General features: G+C 22.9%; 1 long non-coding RNA gene across 2 annotated transcripts in view; it reads right to left on the bottom strand.

The window, feature by feature from the left end:
- LOC133621939 (uncharacterized) overlaps positions 1–13,715 on the bottom strand; it is a 102,467-nt gene that overhangs the window by 54,568 nt on the left and 34,184 nt on the right. For both annotated transcript variants that reach the window (XR_009817714.2, XR_009817713.1), the window contains exon 4: positions 373–540. This is a non-coding gene — a long non-coding RNA (uncharacterized lncRNA). The remainder of the gene's footprint in view (positions 1–372; positions 541–13,715) is intronic.

The following is a 13,715-nucleotide window of genomic DNA, read 5'->3' as shown; positions in this document are numbered from 1 at the left end:
TTTCTTTCCATGCCTGCACCTGCCTCCAGTGACTGCACGTCACTGATATATATATATATATATATACATATTTTTTTTTTTTAATGCATTGTAACTTGTAAATACATGTAAATAAAAGTCCACTTACAGTGGAGCCAATGGGAGGTCTTCTATTCGGCCCATAAAACCCAATAAAAAAAGCCCCAACAATACATTTTCTGACTTGAATATGAACAAGTATTAGTGATGTTGTTATTATAAGTGCTAACGCAGACAAACTTTTTATAGCAGTGCCGTGATCACAAGATTGTCTGCCAATGTTGACATGATCGACTGCTTTTTCGCTTCCTCGCTCGTGGAAGTTTATTGTAGATCATAAATCATGCCTCTCACCTGGATAGTAGAAGGCTGAGGATGTATTCCGACATGTTGGTACACTTTGACAGCCAATTTAGAATCAGAAACCATGAGAGCCACACGAAAAGACGCTTGGTTCCAGACCCCTTTTCTTCACGAGGATTATGAGCCATTCTTCATCTCCAGATCCTAGCAGTCGGCAACCTAATGACAGCAGACATTGTACAGTAAGTGATTTTTATTAAGTTTGTTGGCTCTAATAAAGTCTGCAGTGAGTAAAAATTAGTGACGTTGAAAAAAAAAAAAAATGATGTAAGTATATATGTAATGTAGTAACATTCATAATAACATGTAATATATACATGATGTAAGTATATATGTCATGTAGTAACATTCATAATAACATGTAATATATACATGATGTAAGTATATATGTCATGTAGTAACATTCATAATAACATGTAATATATACATGGTGTAAGTATATATGTCATGTAGTAACATTCATAATAACATGTAATATATACATGATGTAAGTATATATGTCATGTAGTAACATTCATAATAACATGTAATATATACATGATGTAAGTATATATGTCATGTAGTAACATTCATAATAACATGTAATATATACATGATGTAAGTATATGTCATGTAGTAACATTCATAATAACATGTAATATATACATGATGTAAGTATATATGTCATGTAGTAACATTCATAATAACATGTAATATATACATGATGTAAGTATATATGTCATGTAGTAACATTCATAATAACATGTAATATATACATGATATAAGTATATATGTCATGTAGTAACATTCATAATAACATGTAATATATACATGATGTAAGTATATATGTCATGTAGTAACATTCATAATAACATGTAATATATACATGATGTAAGTATATATGTCATGTAGTAACATTCATAATAACATGTAATATATACATGATGTAAGTATATATGTCATGTAGTAACATTCATAATAACATGTAATATATACATGATGTAAGTATATATGTCATGTAGTAACATTCATAATAACATGTAATATATACATGATGTAAGTATATATGTCATGTAGTAACATTCATAATAACATGTAATATATACATGATGTAAGTATATATGTCATGTAGTAACATTCATAATAACATGTAATATATACATGATGTAAGTATATATGTCATGTAGTAACATTCATAATAACATGTAATATATACATGATGTAAGTATATATGTCATGTAGTAACATTCATAATAACATGTAATATATACATGATGTAAGTATATATGTCATGTAGTAACATTCATAATAACATGTAATATATACATGATGTAAGTATATATGTCATGTAGTAACATTCATAATAACATGTAATATATACATGATGTAAGTATATATGTCATGTAGTAACATTCATAATAACATGTAATATATACATGATGTAAGTATATATGTCATGTAGTAACATTCATAATAACATGTCATATATACATGATGTAAGTATATATGGCATGTAGTAACATTCATAGTAACATGTAATATACACATGATGTAAGTATATATGTCATGTTGTAACATTCATAATATGTAATATATACATGATGTAAGTATATATGTCATGTAGTAACATTCATAATAACATGTAATATATACATGATGTAAGTATATATATATAGTATCTAGTAACATTCATAATAACATGTAATATATACATGATGTAAGTATATATGTCATGTAGTAACATTCATAATAACATGCAATATACACATGATGTAAGTATATATGTCATGTAGTAACATTCATAATAACATGCAATATACACATGATGTAAGTATATATGTCATGTAGTAACATTCATAATAACATGTAATATATACATGATTTAAGTATATATGTCATGTAGTAACATTCATAATAACATGTAATATATACATGATGTAAGTATATATATATAGTATCTAGTAACATTCATAATAACATGTAATATATACATGATGTAAGTATATATGTCATGTAGTAACATTCATAATAACATGTAATATATACATGATGTAAGTATATATGTCATGTAGTAACATTCATAATAACATGTAATATATACATGATGTAAGTATATATGTCATGTAGTAACATTCATAATAACATGTAATATATACATGATGTAAGTATATATGGCATGTAGTAACATTCATAATAACATGTAATATATACATGATGTAAGTATATATGTCATGTAGTAACATTCATAATAACATGTAATATATACATGATGTAAGTATATATGTCATGTAGTAACATTCATAATAACATGTAATATATACATGATGTAAGTATATATGTCATGTAGTAACATTCATAATAACATGTAATATATACATGATGTAAGTATATATGTCATGTAGTAACATTCATAATAACATGTAATATATACATGATGTAAGTATATATGTCATGTAGTAACATTCATAATAACATGTAATATATACATGATGTAAGTATATATGTCATGTAGTAACATTCATAATAACATGTAATATATACATGATGTAAGTATATATGTCATGTAGTAACATTCATAATAACATGTAATATATACATGATGTAAGTATATATGTCATGTAGTAACATTCATAATAACATGTAATATATACATGATGTAAGTATATATGTCATGTAGTAACATTCATAATAACATGTAATATATACATGATGTAAGTATATATGTCATGTAGTAACATTCATAATAACATGTAATATATACATGATGTAAGTATATATGTCATGTAGTAACATTCATAATAACATGTCATATATACATGATGTAAGTATATATGGCATGTAGTAACATTCATAGTAACATGTAATATACACATGATGTAAGTATATATGTCATGTTGTAACATTCATAATATGTAATATATACATGATGTAAGTATATATGTCATGTAGTAACATTCATAATAACATGTAATATATACATGATGTAAGTATATATATATAGTATCTAGTAACATTCATAATAACATGTAATATATACATGATGTAAGTATATATGTCATGTAGTAACATTCATAATAACATGCAATATACACATGATGTAAGTATATATGTCATGTAGTAACATTCATAATAACATGCAATATACACATGATGTAAGTATATATGTCATGTAGTAACATTCATAATAACATGTAATATATACATGATTTAAGTATATATGTCATGTAGTAACATTCATAATAACATGTAATATATACATGATGTAAGTATATATATATAGTATCTAGTAACATTCATAATAACATGTAATATATACATGATGTAAGTATATATGTCATGTAGTAACATTCATAATAACATGTAATATATACATGATGTAAGTATATATGTCATGTAGTAACATTCATAATAACATGTAATATATACATGATGTAAGTATATATGTCATGTAGTAACATTCATAATAACATGTAATATATACATGATGTAAGTATATATGTCATGTAGTAACATTCATAATAACATGTAATATATACATGATGTAAGTATATATGTCATGTAGTAACATTCATAATAACATGTAATATATACATGATGTAAGTATATATGTCATGTAGTAACATTCATAATAACATGTAATATATACATGATGTAAGTATATATGTCATGTAGTAACATTCATAATAACATGTAATATATACATGATGTAAGTATATATGTCATGTAGTAACATTCATAATAACATGTAATATATACATGATGTAAGTATATATGTCATGTAGTAACATTCATAATAACATGTAATATATACATGATGTAAGTATATATGTCATGTAGTAACATTCATAATAACATGTAATATATACATGATGTAAGTATATATGTCATGTAGTAACATTCATAATAACATGTAATATATACATGATGTAAGTATATATGTCATGTAGTAACATTCATAATAACATGTAATATATACATGATGTAAGTATATATGTCATGTAGTAACATTCATAATAACATGTAATATATACATGATGTAAGTATATATGTCATGTAGTAACATTCATAATAACATGTAATATATACATGATGTAAGTATATATGTCATGTAGTAACATTCATAATAACATGTCATATATACATGATGTAAGTATATATGGCATGTAGTAACATTCATAGTAACATGTAATATACACATGATGTAAGTATATATGTCATGTTGTAACATTCATAATATGTAATATATACATGATGTAAGTATATATGTCATGTAGTAACATTCATAATAACATGTAATATATACATGATGTAAGTATATATATATAGTATCTAGTAACATTCATAATAACATGTAATATATACATGATGTAAGTATATATGTCATGTAGTAACATTCATAATAACATGCAATATACACATGATGTAAGTATATATGTCATGTAGTAACATTCATAATAACATGCAATATACACATGATGTAAGTATATATGTCATGTAGTAACATTCATAATAACATGTAATATATACATGATTTAAGTATATATGTCATGTAGTAACATTCATAATAACATGTAATATATACATGATGTAAGTATATATATATAGTATCTAGTAACATTCATAATAACATGTAATATATACATGATGTAAGTATATATGTCATGTAGTAACATTCATAATAACATGTAATATATACATGATGTAAGTATATATGTCATGTAGTAACATTCATAATAACATGTAATATATACATGATGTAAGTATATATGTCATGTAGTAACATTCATAATAACATGTAATATATACATGATGTAAGTATATATGGCATGTAGTAACATTCATAATAACATGTAATATATACATGATGTAAGTATATATGTCATGTAGTAACATTCATAATAACATGTAATATATACATGATGTAAGTATATATGTCATGTAGTAACATTCATAATAACATGTAATATATACATGATGTAAGTATATATGTCATGTAGTAACATTCATAATAACATGTAATATATACATGATGTAAGTATATATGTCATGTAGTAACATTCATAATAACATGTAATATATACATGATGTAAGTATATATGTCATGTAGTAACATTCATAATAACATGTAATATATACATGATGTAAGTATATATGTCATGTAGTAACATTCATAATAACATGTAATATATACATGATGTAAGTATATATGTCATGTAGTAACATTCATAATAACATGTAATATATACATGATGTAAGTATATATGTCATGTAGTAACATTCATAATAACATGTAATATATACATGATGTAAGTATATATGTCATGTAGTAACATTCATAATAACATGTAATATATACATGATGTAAGTATATATGTCATGTAGTAACATTCATAATAACATGTAATATATACATGATGTAAGTATATATGTCATGTAGTAACATTCATAATAACATGTCATATATACATGATGTAAGTATATATGGCATGTAGTAACATTCATAGTAACATGTAATATACACATGATGTAAGTATATATGTCATGTTGTAACATTCATAATATGTAATATATACATGATGTAAGTATATATGTCATGTAGTAACATTCATAATAACATGTAATATATACATGATGTAAGTATATATATATAGTATCTAGTAACATTCATAATAACATGTAATATATACATGATGTAAGTATATATGTCATGTAGTAACATTCATAATAACATGCAATATACACATGATGTAAGTATATATGTCATGTAGTAACATTCATAATAACATGCAATATACACATGATGTAAGTATATATGTCATGTAGTAACATTCATAATAACATGTAATATATACATGATTTAAGTATATATGTCATGTAGTAACATTCATAATAACATGTAATATATACATGATGTAAGTATATATATATAGTATCTAGTAACATTCATAATAACATGTAATATATACATGATGTAAGTATATATGTCATGTAGTAACATTCATAATAACATGTAATATATACATGATGTAAGTATATATGTCATGTAGTAACATTCATAATAACATGTAATATATACATGATGTAAGTATATATGTCATGTAGTAACATTCATAATAACATGTAATATATACATGATGTAAGTATATATGGCATGTAGTAACATTCATAATAACATGTAATATATACATGATGTAAGTATATATGTCATGTAGTAACATTCATAATAACATGTAATATATACATGATGTAAGTATATATGTCATGTAGTAACATTCATAATAACATGTAATATATACATGATGTAAGTATATATGTCATGTAGTAACATTCATAATAACATGTAATATATACATGATGTAAGTATATATGTCATGTAGTAACATTCATAATAACATGTAATATATACATGATGTAAGTATATATGTCATGTAGTAACATTCATAATAACATGTAATATATACATGATGTAAGTATATATGTCATGTAGTAACATTCATAATAACATGTCATATATACATGATGTAAGTATATATGGCATGTAGTAACATTCATAGTAACATGTAATATACACATGATGTAAGTATATATGTCATGTTGTAACATTCATAATATGTAATATATACATGATGTAAGTATATATGTCATGTAGTAACATTCATAATAACATGTAATATATACATGATGTAAGTATATATATATAGTATCTAGTAACATTCATAATAACATGTAATATATACATGATGTAAGTATATATGTCATGTAGTAACATTCATAATAACATGCAATATACACATGATGTAAGTATATATGTCATGTAGTAACATTCATAATAACATGCAATATACACATGATGTAAGTATATATGTCATGTAGTAACATTCATAATAACATGTAATATATACATGATTTAAGTATATATGTCATGTAGTAACATTCATAATAACATGTAATATATACATGATGTAAGTATATATATATAGTATCTAGTAACATTCATAATAACATGTAATATATACATGATGTAAGTATATATGTCATGTAGTAACATTCATAATAACATGTAATATATACATGATGTAAGTATATATGTCATGTAGTAACATTCATAATAACATGTAATATATACATGATGTAAGTATATATGTCATGTAGTAACATTCATAATAACATGTAATATATACATGATGTAAGTATATATGGCATGTAGTAACATTCATAATAACATGTAATATATACATGATGTAAGTATATATGTCATGTAGTAACATTCATAATAACATGTAATATATACATGATGTAAGTATATATGGCATGTAGTAACATTCATAATAACATGTAATATATACATGATGTAAGTATATATGTCATGTAGTAACATTCATAATAACATGTAATATATACATGATGTAAGTATATATGTCATGTAGTAACATTCATAATAACATGTAATATATACATGATGTAAGTATATATGTCATGTAGTAACATTCATAATAACATGTAATATATACATGATGTAAGTATATATGTCATGTAGTAACATTCATAATAACATGTAATATATACATGATGTAAGTATATATGTCATGTAGTAACATTCATAATAACATGTAATATATACATGATGTAAGTATATATGTCATGTAGTAACATTCATAATAACATGTAATATATACATGATGTAAGTATATATGTCATGTAGTAACATTCATAATAACATGTAATATATACATGATGTAAGTATATATGTCATGTAGTAACATTCATAATAACATGTAATATATACATGATGTAAGTATATATGTCATGTAGTAACATTCATAATAACATGTAATATATACATGATGTAAGTATATATGTCATGTAGTAACATTCATAATAACATGTAATATATACATGATGTAAGTATATATGTCATGTAGTAACATTCATAATAACATGTCATATATACATGATGTAAGTATATATGGCATGTAGTAACATTCATAGTAACATGTAATATACACATGATGTAAGTATATATGTCATGTTGTAACATTCATAATATGTAATATATACATGATGTAAGTATATATGTCATGTAGTAACATTCATAATAACATGTAATATATACATGATGTAAGTATATATATATAGTATCTAGTAACATTCATAATAACATGTAATATATACATGATGTAAGTATATATGTCATGTAGTAACATTCATAATAACATGCAATATACACATGATGTAAGTATATATGTCATGTAGTAACATTCATAATAACATGCAATATACACATGATGTAAGTATATATGTCATGTAGTAACATTCATAATAACATGTAATATATACATGATTTAAGTATATATGTCATGTAGTAACATTCATAATAACATGTAATATATACATGATGTAAGTATATATATATAGTATCTAGTAACATTCATAATAACATGTAATATATACATGATGTAAGTATATATGTCATGTAGTAACATTCATAATAACATGTAATATATACATGATGTAAGTATATATGTCATGTAGTAACATTCATAATAACATGTAATATATACATGATGTAAGTATATATGTCATGTAGTAACATTCATAATAACATGTAATATATACATGATGTAAGTATATATGGCATGTAGTAACATTCATAATAACATGTAATATATACATGATGTAAGTATATATGTCATGTAGTAACATTCATAATAACATGTAATATATACATGATGTAAGTATATATGTCATGTAGTAACATTCATAATAACATGTAATATATACATGATGTAAGTATATATGTCATGTAGTAACATTCATAATAACATGTAATATATACATGATGTAAGTATATATGTCATGTAGTAACATTCATAATAACATGTAATATATACATGATGTAAGTATATATGTCATGTAGTAACATTCATAATAACATGTAATATATACATGATGTAAGTATATATGTCATGTAGTAACATTCATAATAACATGTCATATATACATGATGTAAGTATATATGGCATGTAGTAACATTCATAGTAACATGTAATATACACATGATGTAAGTATATATGTCATGTTGTAACATTCATAATATGTAATATATACATGATGTAAGTATATATGTCATGTAGTAACATTCATAATAACATGTAATATATACATGATGTAAGTATATATATATAGTATCTAGTAACATTCATAATAACATGTAATATATACATGATGTAAGTATATATGTCATGTAGTAACATTCATAATAACATGCAATATACACATGATGTAAGTATATATGTCATGTAGTAACATTCATAATAACATGCAATATACACATGATGTAAGTATATATGTCATGTAGTAACATTCATAATAACATGTAATATATACATGATTTAAGTATATATGTCATGTAGTAACATTCATAATAACATGTAATATATACATGATGTAAGTATATATATATAGTATCTAGTAACATTCATAATAACATGTAATATATACATGATGTAAGTATATATGTCATGTAGTAACATTCATAATAACATGTAATATATACATGATGTAAGTATATATGTCATGTAGTAACATTCATAATAACATGTAATATATACATGATGTAAGTATATATGTCATGTAGTAACATTCATAATAACATGTAATATATACATGATGTAAGTATATATGGCATGTAGTAACATTCATAATAACATGTAATATATACATGATGTAAGTATATATGTCATGTAGTAACATTCATAATAACATGTAATATATACATGATGTAAGTATATATGTCATGTAGTAACATTCATAATAACATGTAATATATACATGATGTAAGTATATATGTCATGTAGTAACATTCATAATAACATGTAATATATACATGATGTAAGTATATATGTCATGTAGTAACATTCATAATAACATGTAATATATACATGATGTAAGTATATATGTCATGTAGTAACATTCATAATAACATGTAATATATACATGATGTAAGTATATATGTCATGTAGTAACATTCATAATAACATGTAATATATACATGATGTAAGTATATATGTCATGTAGTAACATTCATAATAACATGTAATATATACATGATGTAAGTATATATGTCATGTAGTAACATTCATAATAACATGTAATATATACATGATGTAAGTATATATGTCATGTAGTAACATTCATAATAACATGTAATATATACATGATGTAAGTATATATGTCATGTAGTAACATTCATAATAACATGTAATATATACATGATGTAAGTATATATGTCATGTAGTAACATTCATAATAACATGTAATATATACATGATGTAAGTATATATGTCATGTAGTAACATTCATAATAACATGTAATATATACATGATGTAAGTATATATGTCATGTAGTAACATTCATAATAACATGTCATATATACATGATGTAAGTATATATGGCATGTAGTAACATTCATAGTAACATGTAATATACACATGATGTAAGTATATATGTCATGTTGTAACATTCATAATATGTAATATATACATGATGTAAGTATATATGTCATGTAGTAACATTCATAATAACATGTAATATATACATGATGTAAGTATATATATATAGTATCTAGTAACATTCATAATAACATGTAATATATACATGATGTAAGTATATATGTCATGTAGTAACATTCATAATAACATGCAATATACACATGATGTAAGTATATATGTCATGTAGTAACATTCATAATAACATGCAATATACACATGATGTAAGTATATATGTCATGTAGTAACATTCATAATAACATGTAATATATACATGATTTAAGTATATATGTCATGTAGTAACATTCATAATAACATGTAATATATACATGATGTAAGTATATATATATAGTATCTAGTAACATTCATAATAACATGTAATATATACATGATGTAAGTATATATGTCATGTAGTAACATTCATAATAACATGTAATATATACATGATGTAAGTATATATGTCATGTAGTAACATTCATAATAACATGTAATATATACATGATGTAAGTATATATGTCATGTAGTAACATTCATAATAACATGTAATATATACATGATGTAAGTATATATGGCATGTAGTAACATTCATAATAACATGTAATATATACATGATGTAAGTATATATGTCATGTAGTAACATTCATAATAACATGTAATATATACATGATGTAAGTATATATGTCATGTAGTAACATTCATAATAACATGTAATATATACATGATGTAAGTATATATGTCATGTAGTAACATTCATAATAACATGTAATATATACATGATGTAAGTATATATGTCATGTAGTAACATTCATAATAACATGTAATATATACATGATGTAAGTATATATGTCATGTAGTAACATTCATAATAACATGTAATATATACATGATGTAAGTATATATGTCATGTAGTAACATTCATAATAACATGTCATATATACATGATGTAAGTATATATGGCATGTAGTAACATTCATAGTAACATGTAATATACACATGATGTAAGTATATATGTCATGTTGTAACATTCATAATATGTAATATATACATGATGTAAGTATATATGTCATGTAGTAACATTCATAATAACATGTAATATATACATGATGTAAGTATATATATATAGTATCTAGTAACATTCATAATAACATGTAATATATACATGATGTAAGTATATATGTCATGTAGTAACATTCATAATAACATGCAATATACACATGATGTAAGTATATATGTCATGTAGTAACATTCATAATAACATGCAATATACACATGATGTAAGTATATATGTCATGTAGTAACATTCATAATAACATGTAATATATACATGATTTAAGTATATATGTCATGTAGTAACATTCATAATAACATGTAATATATACATGATGTAAGTATATATATATAGTATCTAGTAACATTCATAATAACATGTAATATATACATGATGTAAGTATATATGTCATGTAGTAACATTCATAATAACATGTAATATATACATGATGTAAGTATATATGTCATGTAGTAACATTCATAATAACATGTAATATATACATGATGTAAGTATATATGTCATGTAGTAACATTCATAATAACATGTAATATATACATGATGTAAGTATATATGGCATGTAGTAACATTCATAATAACATGTAATATATACATGATGTAAGTATATATGTCATGTAGTAACATTCATAATAACATGTAATATATACATGATGTAAGTATATATGTCATGTAGTAACATTCATAATAACATGTAATATATACATGATGTAAGTATATATGTCATGTAGTAACATTCATAATAACATGTAATATATACATGATGTAAGTATATATGTCATGTAGTAACATTCATAATAACATGTAATATATACATGATGTAAGTATATATGTCATGTAGTAACATTCATAATAACATGTAATATATACATGATGTAAGTATATATGTCATGTAGTAACATTCATAATAACATGTAATATATACATGATGTAAGTATATATGTCATGTAGTAACATTCATAATAACATGTAATATATACATGATGTAAGTATATATGTCATGTAGTAACATTCATAATAACATGTAATATATACATGATGTAAGTATATATGTCATGTAGTAACATTCATAATAACATGTAATATATACATGATGTAAGTATATATGTCATGTAGTAACATTCATAATAACATGTAATATATACATGATGTAAGTATATATGTCATGTAGTAACATTCATAATAACATGTAATATATACATGATGTAAGTATATATGTCATGTAGTAACATTCATAATAACATGTAATATATACATGATGTAAGTATATATGTCATGTAGTAACATTCATAATAACATGTCATATATACATGATGTAAGTATATATGGCATGTAGTAACATTCATAGTAACATGTAATATACACATGATGTAAGTATATATGTCATGTTGTAACATTCATAATATGTAATATATACATGATGTAAGTATATATGTCATGTAGTAACATTCATAATAACATGTAATATATACATGATGTAAGTATATATATATAGTATCTAGTAACATTCATAATAACATGTAATATATACATGATGTAAGTATATATGTCATGTAGTAACATTCATAATAACATGCAATATACACATGATGTAAGTATATATGTCATGTAGTAACATTCATAATAACATGCAATATACACATGATGTAAGTATATATGTCATGTAGTAACATTCATAATAACATGTAATATATACATGATTTAAGTATATATGTCATGTAGTAACATTCATAATAACATGTAA

This window comes from Nerophis lumbriciformis, linkage group LG25 (genome assembly GCF_033978685.3).
Source record: "Nerophis lumbriciformis linkage group LG25, RoL_Nlum_v2.1, whole genome shotgun sequence".
Classification (NCBI taxonomy): Eukaryota; Metazoa; Chordata; class Actinopteri; order Syngnathiformes; family Syngnathidae; genus Nerophis; species Nerophis lumbriciformis.
The sequence above is the reverse complement of the archived record's forward strand: the minus strand, read 5'-3'. Positions and strand labels throughout refer to the sequence as shown.